Below are 20,922 nucleotides of genomic sequence, written 5' to 3'. Positions count from 1 at the left end.
GGAAGGCAGCTCAGAAAAGTAAACTGTCTTGGCCAGAGAAGCAGCAGAACCAGGTCTGGAATCCAAATCTCATGACTTACTGGCAAGAGTTTCTTGACCATTTCGTTCCAACCAAATACAGGTGACAGGTCTTTCTCTTCCCCTCTGTAAGTAAGGCGTCTCACCCTCTGTTTAGGAGAGCTTATGAGTGTCCCATTACTTGAAAAGCAGGGGTTGAAAGAGCAGTTTTCCAATTTGGATGGGGCTTCGCAAAATCTTGGGGCACAGTCAAGAGTCCTTTGCTTGGATGACCCAGGAACGATATGCAGGCAGTTGCCCGTGGAAGGACCTCAATCCTCAGGGACATGAACAGCTGACAAGGCTCTCCTGTGTGTAACGGAGCACTCCCAGGCATGGAAGGATGGCCTGGTGGCAGTGGCTTGGGTATGCCCCACTTCACTGGCCTCCCAGTAGTATCTGGGCAGAATCTCTGTCTCCCTGCAGGGTCTAAAGGGCAGGTTCTCAGCCTCCCATTATGACTCCCTCCAAGCTCAGTTAAATTTCTGCTTTACCATGCCATCCCTTACATTTCTGTTCAATGAGTGCTGGTCTAATTTGATAATAATAGTTGCCATTACTTAGTGCCTACAATAGGCTAGACATATTCCATTTCAATAGTTAATCCTCAAAATCTTTGGTTCTTTTCTTACTGCAGTAGGTATTCATTGAATTCACATAGAGAAAGGTCACTTTACTAGGTGCTGTGGACGCAAAGTAAAGAAGGAATTTCATAAACACTTTTATGACATTTAAATGAACAAAGTTGTTCACCAGTCTGCATTTCTAAGGAAACTTAAGTGCATTTTCCTGCTGGCAAACTCCTGTGCTTATTACTAAGTGTTATTAATGCAGGGGAACCAAAGCAGTGGGTGGATGATGCAAGTATTTCATTGGCGAATATGTTTGGGGCTTGGTGATTCTTTGTTATGCAAAGCTACATCAGCTGGTTATTTTAACTTAAAATTCTATTTTAATCTAAAATCTTCTGTACCAAGGATGTTATAATATCACTGTTAGCCCATCTACCCAGCTGAGTTGAATGTTGGTACATAAGCTGTCTAAATAGTGTCAGCAAATATGAACATGTATTTTGGTCTTAAAGTGATGAATTTGGCTCGGAAAAAGACTGAGCCCATGCTTTGGGATGTTTACTAGCTGGAGTTGATTACCAAAGCAAACAGTTCAAGCTGTGAGGAAAAACATCTCCACCCTACTTTAGCAGTGAGCTTCTCAGCCTCATTCTATTTTTTTTTAATCACTGTGACAATTTAAAAAATGTGTTTGTGTGTGTGCATCCATGTGTATGTCCATTTGGAAGGACTACGTTATGGGAGGCGTACAAACAAGGCCATTATATACCTTTTAGCATAGTTCAATACCAATAAAATGAAGATCAACTCTGTCTTTTTAGATTACTACAAAATGAGACTTTTATGCGTTTATAAATTACTAGTCTTAACACTGCGGCCACCAATTTCAGGGTGTTTAAAACCTAGACTAGGCAAAAGGAGGAACGGGAAGTTGATCGTGGTCTTCTTAGCAGCATTGACACATTGCTCCTTTCGCCACTATTTACAGAGTCCCTTTGTGTGCAAGGTTCTCTGGCCAAGATAGAATCTGAGGGACGAAGTGGAGGGATTTAGGAAGCCCCAGATTCCCCTACTCTATAAATCTTGGGTAAGGTTGGGGGACTAAGGTGAGGCTTTACTTAAGTAAAAAAGAGGAAATAATAAAGAAAATGATTAAGTAAAAACTAATACAGGTAGTACACAAAAAAAGTCTTGAAGATTGTATGGGAAAGGAATGTTTGACGTTTGAGAAACACTGAACTGAGAGCAGGCAGGAAATGGTTAGGGGAAAATCATTTCGGGGGAGTGGATTATCTCGAAGAAGGAGCAGAGCCTTCAGCGTATGGCTTTGTACATGTAATACTACCAGGGTCCTCTGCAACTCCCCGCACCCTGCCCCATTACAACTGAGAAAGTAGCCAACATGTTAGAGAAGGGAAGAACACAGGATTCAAAGAGTCTTTACAGGAGCTATGGCATTTGATTGGGTCTCTAGTGGGCAAGAGGCTATTTTCAGTTATTCTATTTGCTCCTTCAGTCAGTTGGTTTCAAGATGCAGAGTGACCCGCAGAGTATTAGAGGGTGCTAACAAATTAGTGAAATCAGTATCACATGCTTTAAAGGAGGTCAGGCAAGGAAGTGGTTCACCATAGAGTACTACAACTCCCTTTAAGACCGTGTGGATGACGATAATTTCTTAGCCCAAATGATAGATTAGTTTCACTGATAAATCTCCAAAATTAAAACACCCCACAGGAAACAAACACCAAAAACATCAAAAACTGAAGACCACCTAAAAAAAAATGTTAAGGAATTGGTTGTGAGGAATACCTCCTTGTGAGGTACAAGAAAAATTTATCGTAACTATGGTGATATGCACCAAATCCTTATTCCACACCCTCCTGTGCATGTATACATTTGAGTTAGACCCCCAAGCTCAACCTTTGTGTTCAGCGACTGTTCATGGAAAACCCCATACACAACAGACATTGTGGGGAACGGAACAATGAGCAAGATGGGATCTGCCCCTTTCAAACATGGCCTTATAATCAAGTCAAGGGAAAATGCAAGCTTGCAAAACGATCTCAGAGCAGACAGTAAGTGGAATGGGAGTTCAGAGAAGAGAAAGGTTACCTCTCTTGAAAGTAGAAAGGAGAAGTTCAGGAGAGTCTTTCAGAAGGCAGTGGAATTTGGGCTAGGCTTTAAAAGGTGTGTGGAAGAGTTGTGGGTCGGCATGATGATTGCGGGAGAGAAGACTGTCCTGCACAAAGAAACAGAATTTTCATCAGGTGAGGCAGAAGAGCTGTCCAGAGACGTACTTTTAAATTTGTTATTATTTCAAGGGTCAAACTACAAAAAGAGATACACAACGACGGAGTATCTATTCCAGTATCTTATTCAGGAATGTGGGCCTTCCTAGATCTGTGATCTTTGCTAAATGTTTACCTGGACTACTGTCAATGGAAAGATGTTCACCAATTGCATCCCATCTTAGAAAATGGAAAACAGACTCAAATTTGCTCAGGAAGTTTTGCCTACAGAGATGGGGCTGTGCAGTCCTTTTATAAAGTCTGAATGTCCTAGTGCAAACTGTGTTCATGGATGGAAGTTTTCTCAACGGGATAGGTAAATAGAAGGCAAAAGGAAATGTCATTCTTGGTTGGTCTATACTTGTTTGTCTTTCCCACTACTACATTTCAAGCTCCTTGCAGGATGGAATCTTTATTACATGATCAACCTGAGCCCCCCAGCAAGGGCTCGGCTATAATATCTCTGAGCAGTGCTTGCAGAATTGAAATGAAATTTAGCAGGAACATCTCAACAAACATTTGTGAGTTCCTGCTGGGTTCCAGGCACTGTATGTTTGGCGGGGGACGTGGTTGGCCCTGGGCACGCTGCCTCTTAGAAAACGTATCGTGTATTATCAAACATCCAGCTATCCCTATTTCCTATATTAAATGTAATGGTGAGTTTGGTTTATATAACTTTTATAATCATGAGTCTTTGAGAATGAATTATTTAGTTCTTGTGATTTAACACTTAAATTTTTATATAAACTACAAATTGAATTCTAGTTGATCAGTTGACTTAATGTTACATTTTGAAGATATCCCATAAAACTAGTACTAATTTAGATTTTGTGCTTTTCTTTTCATATCATGGGCTCACACCATTTTATTATATATTATATTTTATTATATATCATATTATATAATATCATATATTATACATATTATATAATATCTGCAGTATTTTATTTCAGATCTCACATATTTTACAGGCCTTAGGCTCTGTGTCTTAAATGCCTATTGGATGTTGGGAGAGCAAAGAGGATTGAAACAAGTCCCTGCTCTCCAGGCTCCTGTGTAGCAGGAGAGATAGACCCATTAGAAGGTCACGTTCATATAATGTGGTCACCTTTTGGGAAACGAGGTAAGGGGCACTTAGTTCAATCTAGGACTTCAAGGAAACCACTGAGGAAGATCCCTGAATTGAATCTTGAGGGATTGTCAAGAGTTAGCCTGGGAAAGCAAGGCAGAAAGGGTAGAGGGAACACAACAAAACCTGAAACAGTCCAGCGTGTGAATTCCTAACAAAGCTTAAATAATAGGTTAGCCTCTACTTTTAGGAATTAATGCTGCCAAAAATCTCATTGCTTTGCTAAAAATATTGGTGAATAAGTCATGAGTAGAACAACAAATTACCTTCACAGGGAAAAAAAATAACCCAACACACTAAAAACCAAAGGGATATAAAGATAAGTTATATCTCTACAACTGTTATTGTCTAAAAGGGAGCAGAGCGGGAAGTCTGGGGTACTAGTGCTATGGTAATATTCTGTTTCATGATCTGGGTGCAAGTTATGTGTTTTTAGTTTGTGAAAATTAATGAGCTATACCCTTACATATATAACTTCAATAAAGAGTTTGAAAATTTAAATGCCTATACATGTATGTATGTATTTGTGTACAGATACTTCAATTAAAGGGTTTTTAAAATGCTAAAAAAAAAAAAAAAGGTAGGTTATATATGTGGTTAACTGCTATGTTGAGGCTAAGACACCTATCAAAGGCACTGGTGATAACCTAAGGGGAGGATGTCTTTCCAGAACTGGAGTGTATTTATCTGACTTGCACTCGGTCAGCCTGCAAAGACTCCCCAGCACCATCAGGTACAGTGGAAGAGAAGTGTGGTAGGGGCAGCTTTATTAAATCATCCACGAACAAACCAGTGGAGACTAACTCTGAACATCTAACACTCACAGAATCAATAGCTTCACTGAACAGAATCGGACTTCAATGGTCCCTAATTGTTCTTATCTGATATAATTTGGTCTTATTTTAAAATAGCAAGACCTGAGCATAAGTCAGAAGACAACGCAAACTTTAAGGACAGAAACAGTTTCTCATTTTAAGAGATTTAAAGTGTGAATTTCTATATTTGATTTTGTGTGTGAGAAACCATTAAAACCACGGAGTTGGCTTTTTTCCTAGGATCTCTGTTTGTATCCACATAAGAAGGTTCTGTCTGTGTGTTGAGAGATTGTCCGTATGCCCAATGTATTTTTCAGTTAGAATTTACAATATTGTGAAGATTTGTATCTTTAAAATGGATTTTTTTGTTTGTTTGTTTGTTTTGTTGTTGTTGCGGTACGCGGGCCTCTCACTGTTGTGGCCTCTCCCGTTGCGGAGCACCGGCTCCGGACGCGCAGGCTCAGCGGCCATGGCTCACGGGCCCAGCCGCTCCGCGGCATGTGGGATCTTCCCGGACCGGGGCACAAACCCGTGTCCCCTGCATCGGCAGGTGGACTCTCAACCACTGCGCCACCAGGGAAGCCCAAAATGGATATGTATTTTTAAATTCTCTATGATGTGAGTCATTATAGCTGTCATTTTTTGCACACTGAACTGTGTTTCAGTAACAAATGCTTCATGTTTAAAATGTGATATTTAGTTTAATCCTCAAAGCAACCCCAGAAGATAAATACTTCCTTCTTCCCACTACTGTGACCCTCAACACACAAACCCTTGTAAGGACTGGTAGGCTGTGCCTCCTTCACAGTCACCTACTGACCAGTTCTTGTCTCTAGCTACCCACTGCCACCTGTCTTCCATCATCAACCATCTTCCACCAACCTCCAGATCATTCATGCCTTCAAGCACCCTCGAGGCCTATCACATCTGGTTCCAGCCTATCCTGCCATCCCAGAGGATGACCCGGCTAGCACCCCTTTGTCCTGGCTCTGCCTGATGCTCTCTGGCAACCTTGAGCTCTATTCCACTGTAGCACCTACTCTGTTGCCCACATGCCATCGTAGCCCGAAGCTGCTCCATTGCCGTGCTGACAACTCAGAAGTGACTCTCTGATCATCACCAGCTATCTGAGTTGCTCCAACTCCTGCACTTTCCTTCAACCTTGCCTCTCACCTGACTGTGAGCTAACTGTGATCTTGTGAACCTTCTATTTTCTTCTGCTCTAGCATCCCTTCTCCTTGACTCACTTCTCCTGGTCCCACTTCTAGACCTCCAGGTCATCACTCCACCAGGAGAAGTTTCTATTTCTCACCAGTTAACTCTGTTACAACACCAACTTGACCAACCTTCAATCCTCCCAGCCATCCATTTTCTTGTTATTGTTCTTGCTCCAAAACCAGAGAATTCATATAAATAACTGTATTTACTTCATAAAATCTTTTGAGCTTTTTTTTTTTTCCATTTCCTCTGGCCTTTACAGCTGCTTAGACATATTCTGGCTCAGCTCCTGTCCCACGTCACCCAAGTGGCCGTCCCCTAAAGTTTCCTAGTCCTTCAGCATCATCCCTCTCCCTTCTCTTCAATCCCCACAGATGATCCCCTTCTGCTTTTCCAGAAGGGTAAGCTCCCCTGATGTCCCTGCATTTACGCTCACATTTTCTTCATCAGTAAGTGAGGAAATATTAAAGATTATTAACACTTGGCATTGCCTAGAGCATAAGGAAAACACATTCTTTAAAACTTTGGTAGGAGGATAAAGGGCATAGTGGGTCTTTTTTAGGAGGACAAACTGGAAATTAGTATCAAAACTGAAAATGCACATGCCCTCTGACCCAGTGATTTGTCTTCAGTTCTAAGAATTGATTCAAGAAAAAACAAGAGTGCAAAGATGTATGTACAGAGATATTTACTGTGGTTTTGATGTGGTAAAACTCCTGAGACTGTTTAAACGTTCCTCTTTTGGGGGAATGACTACATAAATTGTGCTGCAATAAAGTGGAATTTTCTGCAGCTGTCAAAAAGCCCAGGAAGCATCCAATGTGCACCGACACGGGAAGATCTCTATAACATATAATAAAATGACAAAACCAAGTTGGAGAACAGTCATAGTAAGATCCCACTTACTTAGTTGTAAATGCACATACAGACGAATTCAGAAAGGTGAAGCACTGAACTCCTTATACCCAAATCCAGGCAGGGGTAATAGAATGGTGACAGGTGTGGGAGGTGGTTGATCCCTATGTTATACATGCCTGTAATTTTAATTTCGTTATTAAGCAGTCATTACTTTTATAATTTAGTGACATAAAGAGAAAAAAAAATCCGACACTAAAACACCCTTTTGTTACATTTGTCATTGTTTTATGTGCTCACCACAATCAAGGCGCCTTCCTTCTGAGGGTCAAGCCTCACTTCTTTTCTCAAGACATGAGGCAGAAATTTCAGGTCACCAAGAGACCTGGAAGGAGACCACCCAACGGTGGTCACTCCAAACGCTACTGCCGACATTTAGATATTTTCACTTTGGTCACAGCCCTCTGCTGTTAACTTTCTTCCCCTTTTTTTTTTTCTCCAGAGGACTGAGCAGATATTTTATAGCAGAATTAAACAAGAAGCTGGCATGTGTCTTTGGACACAAAGGTGCACTGTACAGGAATAGTAAAACCATTAGGCTCATTTGCTTTACTGCATTACATGGAATATCTTTTATGGGAAAGGTGCATATCAATTTTGGTGTGACACCAAAATTATCAATGATTATCCATCATGGTTTATTATTGCCACCCTTCTTTCTGGAAATAGAGGGCAAGATTATTAAATGCATGCTGTGTATCTCAGGGGCTACACCGATAATCTAAGTTCTCACCTTATCTTATACAGCACCCACATAACTTCTCCTTTCCCTACTGATTCTCAGGAGAAACTCTTGTCTAAGGCTAAGTATGATCCAGTTCTCATGGTCCCACCACCTCCTTCTACCTCTGCTGGGACTCAACTCCATCACACATATGTATATATGTATAAATATATACATATATTTAGCTCCTATTCTGCATTCTCTTTCTCTCTCTTTGATCCGTCCTCAGTTTAAAATTATGCTCGTCTCCTCCAGATTAAAAATGAAACGAAACAATAACAAACGTTAACCCCAAACCAATGCGTCCTTTGTCCAAACTTTTCCTATAATCGGCTCCCCTAACTTGTTCCTTCTCTTTATTGCTAAAATCTTTGAGGAGATTACTCCCTGATGACTGTTCACACTTCACAGCTCAGTCACCCCACAGTCTGGCTTTTTTTCCTCTTCCCTACTGAAACAGATTTCTCAAAAGCCATCGAATGATCTCCTAGTTGCCAAACCTAATACGTCGTCTGAGTCAGCCTGGCAGCATTTCACAGTGTGGACCGCTTCCTTCTTTACACTCCCTTGGCTTTTTCTGCTCTAGTCTCTCCTCTCTGTTTCTTCTTGCTCTCCACCATTGGCTCCTCTTCTGTTCCCCTCTGAAAAGTGGTGTCCCTTGGGGTCTCTCCTCAACTGCTTTGTCTTAACACTGCACCCTCCTCATCTGTGCAATTGCATTCATTCTTAGGGTTTCATCTCTCACGTATGAGGATGACCATCTAAGCTGCACCTTCAAGCCATGTTTCTCACCTGCATACCCAATTTATATTTCTAGAAGCTTACAACTTGTATTTCTAGGTTTTCTCCAACTGAGTGTCCCAAAAGCTATGTAAAATCAACACATCTAAAGAGAACTCATAACCCACCGGTCTGTCTTGGTCCTGTTCCATCACCAATCAGTTTACCACCATCCACCAGTGAGATGATTCAGAGTCCTCCATGAGTTCTCCTTTCTCTCCTGCTGCATATCCTGGGATTACATCTCCTGAATTAACTTGCAAAATTACCACCCTCCCCTTCCTTCTCACAGCTACTCCCCTAGTCCCATTCCTCTTAACTGCAATAAAAACACACACAAAAAAATGTCAACAAAACCAAAACAAAATTCTGATTTGTCTAAAGCACTTACTAATTTACGGAGCTTTCTCCTACTTGAATTTAGACCAGTTTCAGGGAAAAGCTGTGGAAGGTTGGGTGAGTGGGGTACAAAGTGATGGATATTGTCTTCCTTCCGCATGAAAGGAGAGCTCAAAATAAAAATTTAATTGCGACTTGGAAAATCAAAGTGATGATTCTTGCACATCTGACTCTGTGGACTGAGAAGTATATCAATGACACCAACCTAGAAGTTAATCATATTGACAAAATTGCCCAATTGCTCATATTTAAAATACTTAAAATTGCCCGATTGCTCATATTTAAACATTTAAAGTAAAAAATTTAAAAACCTGCTAGAGATTTTATTGGCAAATAGGCTGAAAGACCATTTGGTTTTAGTTTTTAGTTCTGATGTGTAAAAAATAGTTTTGTGATTTTTCAAATCAGTTAATCATAATGATAATTTTATCCAAGATGCGCCAGTTTGCATGCCTCCTAATTTTGCATTTTTCTTGTGAAATGCATTAAATGAACGGGCCATCATTTTTTTTTAAAGCTTTTCCAGGGATTTCACACTTTTACACACTCAATTTTCAGGAAGAAAAAATACTGGCTAATTTATATCCCTTTCCAAGAACAGTGAATAAGTACATAAATAGTAGATTAAAAATAAATGCTACCATCTTTGGCTCTTTTAACAACTATCAGGGTGTGTTGTCAAGAAGAGAACACCAATGCTTCACAAAAGAATTATTTTATGTTTCTCTTCTTTACTCTGAAAGATTCTTGAGAGGCTTGTATTTTTAAGTACTTTAGCCAAAATAGGAATTAGCCCTTCAACATTACCTCCAAGGTCAAGGGAAGATTGGGAGACTCTAGGGTATAGGACTGCTGGGGTATAAACATGGTGACAGAGAAGCATTCAAAGTGACAGGTAAACTAAATAATATACTTGCTTACATTTTTACTTAGTGTTATTGAGATAATTTATTATTATCCCTAATAACTTTTGTTATCCTTTGTTAAAGTTAAAATCAGATGCCATATTTTACAACCTGTATTTATATGATATAAATACTATAAAAACAAAAACTAAAAAAAGCAACCTCAATTTAAAAGAATAGAAATCTTGAGAGAATGAGAAGCTGTAGACATGACTGCTTTGAAAGTGCCTTGTTTAGATCTAAAGGAAAAGGACAGTCAACTTTGTTAAATCTGGACTCATATTTTATCTCACCAAAAAGCTGAGTCTGTGTTTACTACAAGAGCAAAGAGTTTTCCTGTAATGTCATCATTAAAAAAAAGTAATTCTAAGAATTGTTGATTTGAAGCTCGACAAGCTTCAAATGTTTGCAATATTTGTTATGGGATGTTTACAGTAGAAATCAGTATTTGTTCATTCACAGTTACAAAACGTGGGTTTCAGAGAAGAGCTGATTTAGTTTACCAACCTTATTCTCACTGACTGGGAACTCACAGGCTTCCAGGAAGCTCTCCAAGAAATGACACAGTTGGAGGTGTTGCTCCTTGTAAAAATTATTTTACAGGTAAAAAAAAAATACAGCTCTAACAGTTGGACTTAAAACAAAATGCAGGATCTCGCTTCTCGGGAAAGCGCAAATTTATAATACAATATGTGGGGCAGAAATGAGAACTAATCTCTTCCTGTATGTAAAAAAATTGCTTTGCAGAGATAACTTTTCATCTTACAATTAACCTAAAAGTCTGGTCTAAATTTTCTAATCCATTCACACCTATCAGAAGAATGTCTGACCCTCTCCAGGCCTCTAATTTATGCTGGTACTTTCATCTTTAACCAACAAGAAACATCAGTGCACTAGTTCTCATTTTCAAATGGCGAAAAGTAATAGGTGAACGAACATGGATCTTTCAGAGAGAACATCACATGGAATACTTATTAAATAGCATAAAGAATTGAAATAAAATTCACTTCCTTTTTGAAAAATAAGGGTTTGGGAAACCTGAAATGGAATGGCATATTAATTATATATTAATCATAGAATATGGCTCTGCTAGTCTCTAAGGATCACAGCATGATAAACAGCCACTGTTATTTTAGAGGGAGAAAATGAAGATTTAATGTAGATTTTAAAATTTGCAGCTGCAAGTAATAATTTATTCAAGAAATGATGCCAAGAGAATGAAAGAAGAGTATGTCCATGAGTGTATGTATGTGTGTGGTATGTGTGTATGTGTGTGCATATATCTGTGTGGTATATGGATGTGTGTGTATATATGTGTACGGGTGTATATGCATGTGCATGAATGTATTGGTGTGTGTGTGTGTGTGTGTGTGTGTGTGTATGTGTGTGTGTGTGTGTGTGTGTGTGTTAGTGCGGAGGAACAGAAATGAATAGGAAAGGACTTTGGAGCCCTAAGATAATTCCGATGGTGGATGGGGCATTTATCACGAGCCTATCTTAATGCTTTTTGTAGGTGATAAAAATAATAGCATCAGCAAACAAAAACCATCTATTTCCTCATAACAGAGTTCTGGTGTTCTCTTTGGCAGGTAAAGATTATCTTTGCCTGAAGTCAATCTTATATTATTTTAGATTTTCTCAAAATACTTAGGCCAGGCACCTATGTTTTCAGTTAAGGCCACTATGTGACTTTCAGAGCACGTGGAACACAAGAATCATCTTGAAAATGGATCATAAAGGCCTGACAGGGCTCCAGGGGAGCTTTACAGCGTAGAAAAGGTTGGTTCTCATCTGGTCTCATCAACACTGGCACAATGAGGAAACTCAGCTAAAGGTGTTTATAATAAACATGGAATACTTAAGTGACATCTTTCCCACCTTAATTTTAAAAATCACTATTTTTCTGCTACTAGGAGAGATTTTCAGCTTAAGTCTCTGAACTGACACCTGGTCTGGTCCACTGTCAACATATCCATACTTAACTCTCGTTTGGGCATATTTCTTCTGGGTCTTTTATTTGGGGTTATTTTTAGAGAGAAGAAAAAAAAAATGTAACTCTATTTAGCACAGGGTCCAAGTACACTGGCCTTGTAGGAAGGAGTTTAGGCCAGAGACATAGGCATCGTTTCTGGGAAACTAGAGCGGGCCTGGCAATAGCATTTATTCCAAACCTGCTTAATCTCAGTATAGATACTCTTTGTGGGTAGTAGAGTCATTCTGAGAGAATGCAAAGAAGAAGAGGAAAAAAAAAAAACACCCTTCAGAGATCAAAACTTCAGAGGGCAAAAGTTCAAGGGAGGATTTATTTTTAATGTTAAAAGGGAAGATGGATTGTGAGTAAACTCGAGAACATTGATGAAAATGCAATAGCTCGGAAAGCCCAGAGTGCTGTTTGGTTTGCTGAGTGTTTGTTTTATTCTGAGCCACAAGCCTATCCAACACATCTACCTTATTCCTAAAAGGTCTGTCTAACTGGCTGCTAGTCTCACATAAAACCATTTACCTCAGCTTCAACGTTTGTGCGGGGTGGGTGTGGTGCGATCTTTAACCAAAAAAAGTCCTATTTGTAAGTTGACCCTGCCTATAAGTGAACTGTATTTGCAGAGGGGTGTGTGTGTGTGTGTGTGTTTTCCAATGCCTGATTATTTGCAGATATAAGAAGCAAAATCACAGATGAAGAAGACCTCGTGAGAAATACCTACTGGTGTTTCATTACAAGCTAAAGCATACAACTGATTTGAGGTCCATCACTTTCTCAGGCTTCACTAATTACATCTCTCAGTGTAACTAACTGGAAGAATCTATTCACCCTTTACCTATAAAAGCAATTTATTTTTAGAAACTGAAAGCTGTGAGGGACATGCATACCGTTCATCACAACCTGTCTTGGGGACAACTGAGATCTAAAACAGCCACGGGGCCTCCCTAAGGCACCAAGGCACTGTCAGAGCGTTTGATTCCCTCCCTGGTGCTTAGTACCACTATCATTGTTATGGAGTTCTTTTTCCTGAGAAAATAAAAATTATATACGGCCAGCTACGGACTCTTGGTAATCAAGTTTATTTATTTGTTCATCAAATGGATAGTGAGACCTGATACATATGTCAGGCACGATCTTAGGCTCTGGGGTCACACTGATGAGGAAAACAGATATGGTCTCTCCTCTCGTGAGGGAAAGTGAGTCTTAAAGCTGTGCAGATTGGTTCTAAAATTTTGCTCTTCCAAGAACAGATGGCCAATAGGCACATGAAAAGATGCTCAGAATCGCTAATCATTAGAGAAATGCAAGTCAAAACTAAATGACTACAATGAGGTACCACCTCACACGAGTCAGAATGGCCATCATTAAAAAGTCTACAAATAACAAATGCTTGAGAGGGTTTGGAGAAAAGGGAACCTTCCTACACTGTTGGTGGGAATGTAAGTTGGTGCAGCCACTGTCAAAAACAGTATGGAGGTTCCTCAGAAAACTAAAAATAGAATTACCATATGATCCAGCAATCTCACTCCTGGGCATATATCCAGACAAAACTATAATTCAAAAAGATACATGAGGGCTTCCCTGGTGGCACAGTGGTTAAGAATTCTCCTGCCAATGCAGGGGACGTGGGTTAGAGCCCTGGCCCGGGAAGATCCCACATGCAGCGGAACAACTAAGCCCGTGCACCACAACTACTGAGCCTGTGCTCTAGGGCCCAAAAGCCACAACTACTAAGCCACGTGCCACAACAACTGAAGCCCACGTGCCTAGAGCCCATGTTCCACAACAAGAGAAGCCATGACAATGAAAAGCCCGTGCACCGCAACGAAGAGTAGCCCCCACTAACCACAACTAGAGAAAGCCCACACGCAGAAACGAAGACCCAACACAGCCAAAAAATAAAAACAAACAAATAAATTAATTAATTAAAAAAAAAGATATATGCACCCCTATGTTCATAGCAGTACTATTTACAATAGCCAAGACATGGAAACAACCTAAATGTCCAATCACAAATGAATGGATAAAGAAGATTTGGTACATATATACAATGGAATATTACTCAGCCACAAAAAAGAATGAAATAATGCCATTTGCAGCAACATGAATGCAACTAGAGATTATCATACTAAGTGAAGTAAGTCAGAAAGACAAACACCATATGATATCACTTATACATGGACTCTAAAATATGACACAAATAAACCTATCTGTAAAACAGAAACAGAACCATGGACATAGAGAACAGACTGGTGGTTGCCAAGTGGGTGGGGGCTGGGGAGGGCTGGAGTGGGAGGTTGGCGCTAGTAGATGGAAGCTTTTATATATGGAATAGATAAACAACAAGGGCCTACTGTATAGCACAGAGCACTATAGTCAATGTCCTATGATAAACCATAATGAAAAAGAATATTTAAAAGGATGTATATATATATATATATATATATGTATAACTGAACCACTTTGCTATACATCAGAAATTAACACAACACTGTAAATCAACTATACTTCAATTTAAAAATTGATTTAAAAAAAAATAAAATTTTGCTCTTCCTTTGGAGAAAGTTGTAGATTAATGGTAGCCTCTGCAGCCCCCATTTGACACATTATGGACATGTGGAATAGCCTGGAAGCGTGCCTCAGCCTCTGCTGAGGGCGGGCAAAATGGGGTCATGTACCAGGCAAGGAGCTGGGATGCCCTGGCTTCTCCCCAGATACATCTGCTCCCCAGGGAAAAGACCAGGAGTGAGACAGGGCAAAGTCAACCAAAGCGCACACCTGCAGAGCCATGGAGGAGGAGGAGGGGAGGGGACGCTGCACATACGCCCTCCTCAACAGTTATTTTAACAACAACAACAACCACCTTAGTCTCCTCCTTGTTTCTTCCACAAACTATGGTGGGGAAACCATGACCTACTGAGGGATGGATTCTGATCCTCTCGTTTCTACAAGCTGTTATGTGAGGAAGAAAGAGAGTCTCAATCAGGCTTTTGCTGCAGGTAAGACAAATTTTTTTTTTAAATTCTGTGGCTTTGGAAGCCTCTTAAAGTGGCGGTCAGTCAACTAGATCTTGACCTTGAATATGAGTTTATCTGTGCTGCATTCGTAATAATACACACCTAACTCGCTGACAACTGGTGAACATGACCATCCTTCAGGTGCACATCTGGAATTGTCCCACATCTTGAAGATGAGGAGAGAACACAAATGTGAATAATAATGATAACAGTAATTTATTCGATTGTCTTCCATGGTTCTCTTAGAGAGTAGCACTTCCTCTTTCCAGAACATGTGAAGGTTATATTTGGAACCACTCTTGTTTTGAAACTTTGTTTTAAATTAAACTCAGTTTTGGCTGAGTTGGTTTCTGATGAGAATAGTATTATCATGGAAGCCAAGAATAATTCAATAAAAACATACCCATTGAATATATGAAAATTCATGAGTCCATAATGATACTTTAAAAAGAGAAAGCCAAAAGGAACTCATGTGAGGCAGTTAGTCACCAGCCCCTTATTTGGAAACTATGTAATTAAGGGGGAAATACATTTAATGTCTTTCCAGTAGGAACTATATTGCAGGGTAAACAAATAGCTCCAGTTGATGAGATAAAGCCCTATTTTACAGAAGAATGCCAGAGAGGTGTAGAAGGATGAGAAACTTAGAAAATCATAATCTGGCAACACTTAATGAGAATGTAGATCCAAGCAAGGACTATCAACTTGTGTAGAAAATATCAGGTGAAGCGTCGATGGGACCTGGGAAAGTCACGTGGAACCAAAGTAATATCACAACAATACAGTTCTGGTCATCAGGAGAAAAACATAGTTGTACAATGGATGGATCAGACTGCCATCACCCTAATCTAATGGTTGATCATAACATTAGAAATGGTGGGACAACCAAGTATTACATGTCTCCTGGTGTCACACATTCTAAATCACAGCATCACCTGGGATGCAGTCTAGCCAAAGATATTTACCTGGGGTCTAATCAGCCTGTAGATGTAACTTCCAGGAAACGTAGGGGAAAAGAGGAACAAGCTAAATGACACCACAGGCTAGTGGCGGTGCAGGGAACCTCTATAGGCCCAGTGGCTGCAGCAAGAAGGTTCCATGAAGAAAGAGACAAAAGAAACTAGAGGCTGGATTAAAAGACAGTGAGGGGACATAATAAACCCTCACTGATCTGGTGCAATGCATGGTCTGGGATTGGTTTCTGGCTTGGCCCAATAAGCTATAAAGGACATTTGGGGGAACATTTGGGGAATTTGAATATATACAGGCTATTAGCTAATGTTAAAGAATGATTATTAATTTTAGGTGTGATAATGTTATTTTTTTGCTACATAGGAAAGTGTTCTTATTTTTTTAGAGATGCATTTTGAGGTACTTAGGGGGTAATGTCATGATGTCTCTAATTTATTCTTTGCAGATGACGTACAGTGGGACACCACGTGTGAAACAGACTGTGACATTCAGGTCCCCTATGAAAGGGCTGAACACACACACACAGACCTTGAACCAACCACGCTCGTCAGAGACTAGGAAGTAATAAGTAATTATAAGTTGCTATCAAATAATGAGTAAAACATTTTGTACAGCATTTTCTAAAGACTGAAGTCTTTAAACTGAGTAAAGTCAAAAAGAGTAAAAGTCAAAAAGAGTAGCATCAAATATTTAGTCTAACATAGGGAGGAAAGCATTATCATTAGATGAGCAAAAACAAATTCAAGACGTGATACCTCACATAATTTTAATATTGCCGCCAGAACCTAATTTCCATTGATCACAATGAATGATTTTTATAACTTTTGTTCACTTAGTGCTACTCAAAATCTTCATCTATTAGCAAAAATCGATCAACCACAAGGGAATAGTTAGATAAATTATGGCATATCCATATCTGAAATATTGTGAAGTGACTGACAATTAAGATTTAATTTAACTTTTGAATTGATATTTAATAACATGAAAACATATTGATGATATATATTATATGACAGTCCCAATTTTATGTATGTGTAAGTGACTGAGCCTCCAGATAATTGCTGAGAGAGGGATAAAGAGGAACCATTTAATGTATTTCTAGCAACACTGGATTGTTAAAATAATAGAAAAAAATACATTTAGAGGAGGCAGCAAAAAATTGTCGAGTTCACCAGGCATGGATTACATTATTTTCTGTTTTAAAACAGAGAGTAAGTTCTCTCACCACATTGGGCAGATGTGGTAAATGTTCCGACATGATTAGAAAAGAATCTAATTTTACTCATCTCCAAAGCTGAAAGTTGAAGAGCTGAAGCCCTTTTGCCCTTCTCAGAATAACTAAATGTATGTGTACCTCCTCACCGCGAAATCCTCCCCCACTGGGGACCAGAAAAAGCAATGCTGCTCTGACAGACACGAGATACGCATACACATAACATGATGGCAGAGCTGTTTAAATCTATGGTTAAAATCTATGGTCATCCATTAAATGTTCACTGAACATTCCCTCACTCTCCAGAAGGGCGATCAGGCCTGCGGTGCTACCAGGAGACCAGGATTGACTGAAAGAAACGCAATCCTTCCTCAGGGGCAGCCCTTTCTCAGTTGTGAGGAGAAAAAGAAACTTCACCAAGCATCACATTCATTTAAAATTTCCAAGAGGCTTGCCTCTTTCACGAGACAGGTAAATAAATTCTCGCTGAGTTAAAATCATCCTCCCCCGATGATTGAAGTATGATGCTCAGCGGTGATTCAAAAGACTGAAGCAGAGCTACAGGCACTGAAAAGGAAGGCCTCCGGGCTTCACTGTGCAGGAAGGAAGCCAGAGCAACAGGACCGCAGAATCCCACTTACACACATGCATACACATTCACACGCAAACACATGTGTACACACACATGCCTGCCCATGCAAAGAAAACGCTCTGGGTGAACACACACCAAGCTTTTAATGACAAATATGTATGAGGAGCTAGGAAAGGAATGGAATGAAAAGGAAATTTAACTTTTCTTACTCTAGATATTTCTGAATTTTCTCTTTACAGCAACAGACATTCATTTACTTCTCAAGCAGTTTTTAAAAAGAAAGAAAGATGAACTCATACGCTCCTGGTAGAAATGTAAAAATCGTACAGTTCACTTGAAAACAGTTTGGCAGCTCCTCAAAAAGTTAAACACAGAGTTACCATATGACCCAGCCATTCCACTTCGAGCTGTTTACACAAGAGAAAAAGAAATAACTGCAGGCATAAAGACATGAATGTTTACGGATGCCTTATTTGTAAAAGCCAAACAGTGGAAGCAACCAAAATGCCCGCTAACCGGTGACTGGATAACAGACTGTGCTATGGCCATATAACAGAATACTATTCAACAGTAATAAACAACTGTTGATACACAAAACAGCTTGGATAAATCTCAAAATAACGATGGTGAGTGAAAGCAGCCAGACAAAAAGAGTACACACTATATATTTCAATTTATAGAAAATTCTAGAAATGCAAACCAAACAACAGTGAGTGACAGCAGATTGGTGGCTGAATGGGGAGGGGTGAGAGGGAAGGTTCACAAAGGGCACAAGGAAACTTTTGGGGGTGATGGATATGTTCACCACCTTCACATGGTGGCGGGCTTGCTGGTGTACACTATATCAAAATTTATCCAGTTTATGCCTTAAATAGGTGCAATTTATTCTGTGCCAATTACCTATCTCGATGAATCTGTAAAAAAAGGTAATGCATGTTTAATATAGAAAATTTGGAAATTACGTAAGAATGAAAGAGAGAAATAAAAGCACTACTACTGGGACTTCCCTGGTGGGGCAGTGGTTAAGAAGCCACCTGCCAATGCAGGGGACACGGGTTCGATCTCTGGTCCCGGAAGATCCCACATGCCGCAGAGCAACTAAGCCCGTTCACCACAACTACTGAGCCTGCGTGCCACAACTACTGAAGCCCGTGCGCCTAGAGCCTGTGCTCTGCAACAAAGAGAAGCCACTGCAATGAGAAGCCTGCACACTGCAACGAAGAGTAGCCCCTGCTCGCCACAACTAGAGAAAAGCCCGTGCGCAGCAACGAAGACTCAACGCAGCCAAAAAATAAATAAATAAATTTGTAAAAAAAAAAAAAAAGCACTAGTACTTCTTTAGAATATTCATGTCAGCCAAAGATAAACGCTGGTCCCAATGGAATGGATTCCATGTTCTGGCCCTGATAGCTCTGGTCATCAGAAGGATTCAGGGGAGTACTTTTCTTTTTGAGTGGATTTTCCCTAGCTTTCCACTGAATTTCAGGATTGAGTAAGTGGAATTTGGTTAAAAACACTAGCTTCGTAGAGTTGTGGTAACAAACCGTAAATCATTCTGGGTTCCTTAAGAAGCTCTGCAAACCTTAGAAGACCAGATGTCTCTTAACAGAGCTGTTTAAGAGTTTTGGAGTGGATTTTTAGCCACGTTCTGGTTCCAGATTCTCAGCATTTAGCAGAAATGTTTAGTGAGATAAATACACACGCGCACACACACACACACACACACACACACACACACACACACACACAAGGTTTTGTTCATTTAGATTACAAAGAGAAGATGAATATGTAAATATATATTCACTTAAGAATATCTGCAAATACATCTTTCTTTAAAGGATAACCTCTTTATAGCTAAGGAAACTGAGATTGACTGACTTGCTCAAACCCCTACTTAGTTGTGAGAGTGATAAATCCAGCTCTCTTTAAATCCAAAGTAAGTAAATAATTTGTATAATATAAAGTTATAGTAACAGTCGAAATTTTCCCCTCACACCACACTTTACACTTTGAGTAGAACGAGAGCAGAGGATAGTCTTATTTCCAGGTTTGGGAGATGTGGGGAGAAGCCCTGTTTCCTAATAGCCACCTGAACAGAGAAGGGTTGTCAGGGCCAAAGAGCCAAGGTACCTAAAGGACCTTGTAAACCGTGCTGTGGCATGGCACTGCATTGGTAGGGAATGAAGATCCCAAGTAAGCCTTGATTTTGGTGCCCTACAATGTCCATCTCATTGAAATAAAGAGGAATTCAGGTAAGTTTGATTCAGAAAGGTGAGGTCACCCCCAAAGTCTGGAAGAATCCAAGATAACATTTACATCATTTTATAACCTCTTCTCTAAAACCATTTCCTCCAGGTTTATAATTTGGCTTCTCCTTTGGGTTTGCCCATGGACAGAGACAGAGTGGTTATGCCAACAAAGAAAGATGAGTCCCGTGGACGTTTGGGTTTATATTTTCCTCCAAATCTCTGTGTCTTTCCATTATGCAACACTTCCTCGTTCAATGGGGTATAGATTAGAAGGTTGTAATGAAGATACTCCTGAGATGGCTTTTGCCAGACCAGCAGCCTTCTAGGCCTCTTGCCATCTCCCCAGGGCGTGCTCTCAAGATCAGGCTGGTGGGAGGGACAGGGCAGCATGTTACAAGGATGCTCATGAGGCCACATGGGGAGCCGTGTGGTTTGGGGCCAGGAAACCAGGTGCCTGGCTGTCAGGCTACACCCACAGGCCCAGGCATCACCACCAAGTCAGGTGTCTCTTGGTTTTGGCAGCTCTGAAATTATGAGTTGACAATCAGATGGCACGGAAGCCTGGAAACAAAGTTATCAGCTAATCAGAAAGGCCTGCTTGGATGTGGTTTAGATATCCTGAAAGTTAGCACGGTGTGGCATAGGGTGGAAATTGCTATGCCCAGGATGAGCGATGGTGTGTGTGTGTGTGTGTGTGTGTGTGTGTGTGTGTGTGTGTGTGTGGTTGAATACAGAGAACCTAGCTTTGTTTTTAACTATCAGATGAACAATGAGAGATTTTGACAAATGGGATGATTTTAGAATAACTTTCTAAAGAGAAATAATCATGTATGTGCACAAATACAAAGTCTACTTAACATTTAAGATGAATTACAGATTTTTTTAATGCTATCGATAGAAAAACTTGTTAGAATCCTAAAATGTTTAATGTTAATTATGCAATTTATTCCTGAATACACTCTCATAGTAAAATAGTCGATGACTGCAGACAAAGCTAAATTCCTCTTCCTACCAACCCCGACTTGTTCCCGGAGGTAAGCAGTGTGGCCATTTGGGTATGAATCTTTCCAAAGTCTTTTCTTTGCAGTTATAAACA

This window comes from Orcinus orca, chromosome 10, assembly GCF_937001465.1.
Source record: "Orcinus orca chromosome 10, mOrcOrc1.1, whole genome shotgun sequence".
NCBI lineage: Eukaryota > Metazoa > Chordata > Mammalia > Artiodactyla > Delphinidae > Orcinus > Orcinus orca.
Note: the sequence above shows the minus strand (reverse complement) of the source record.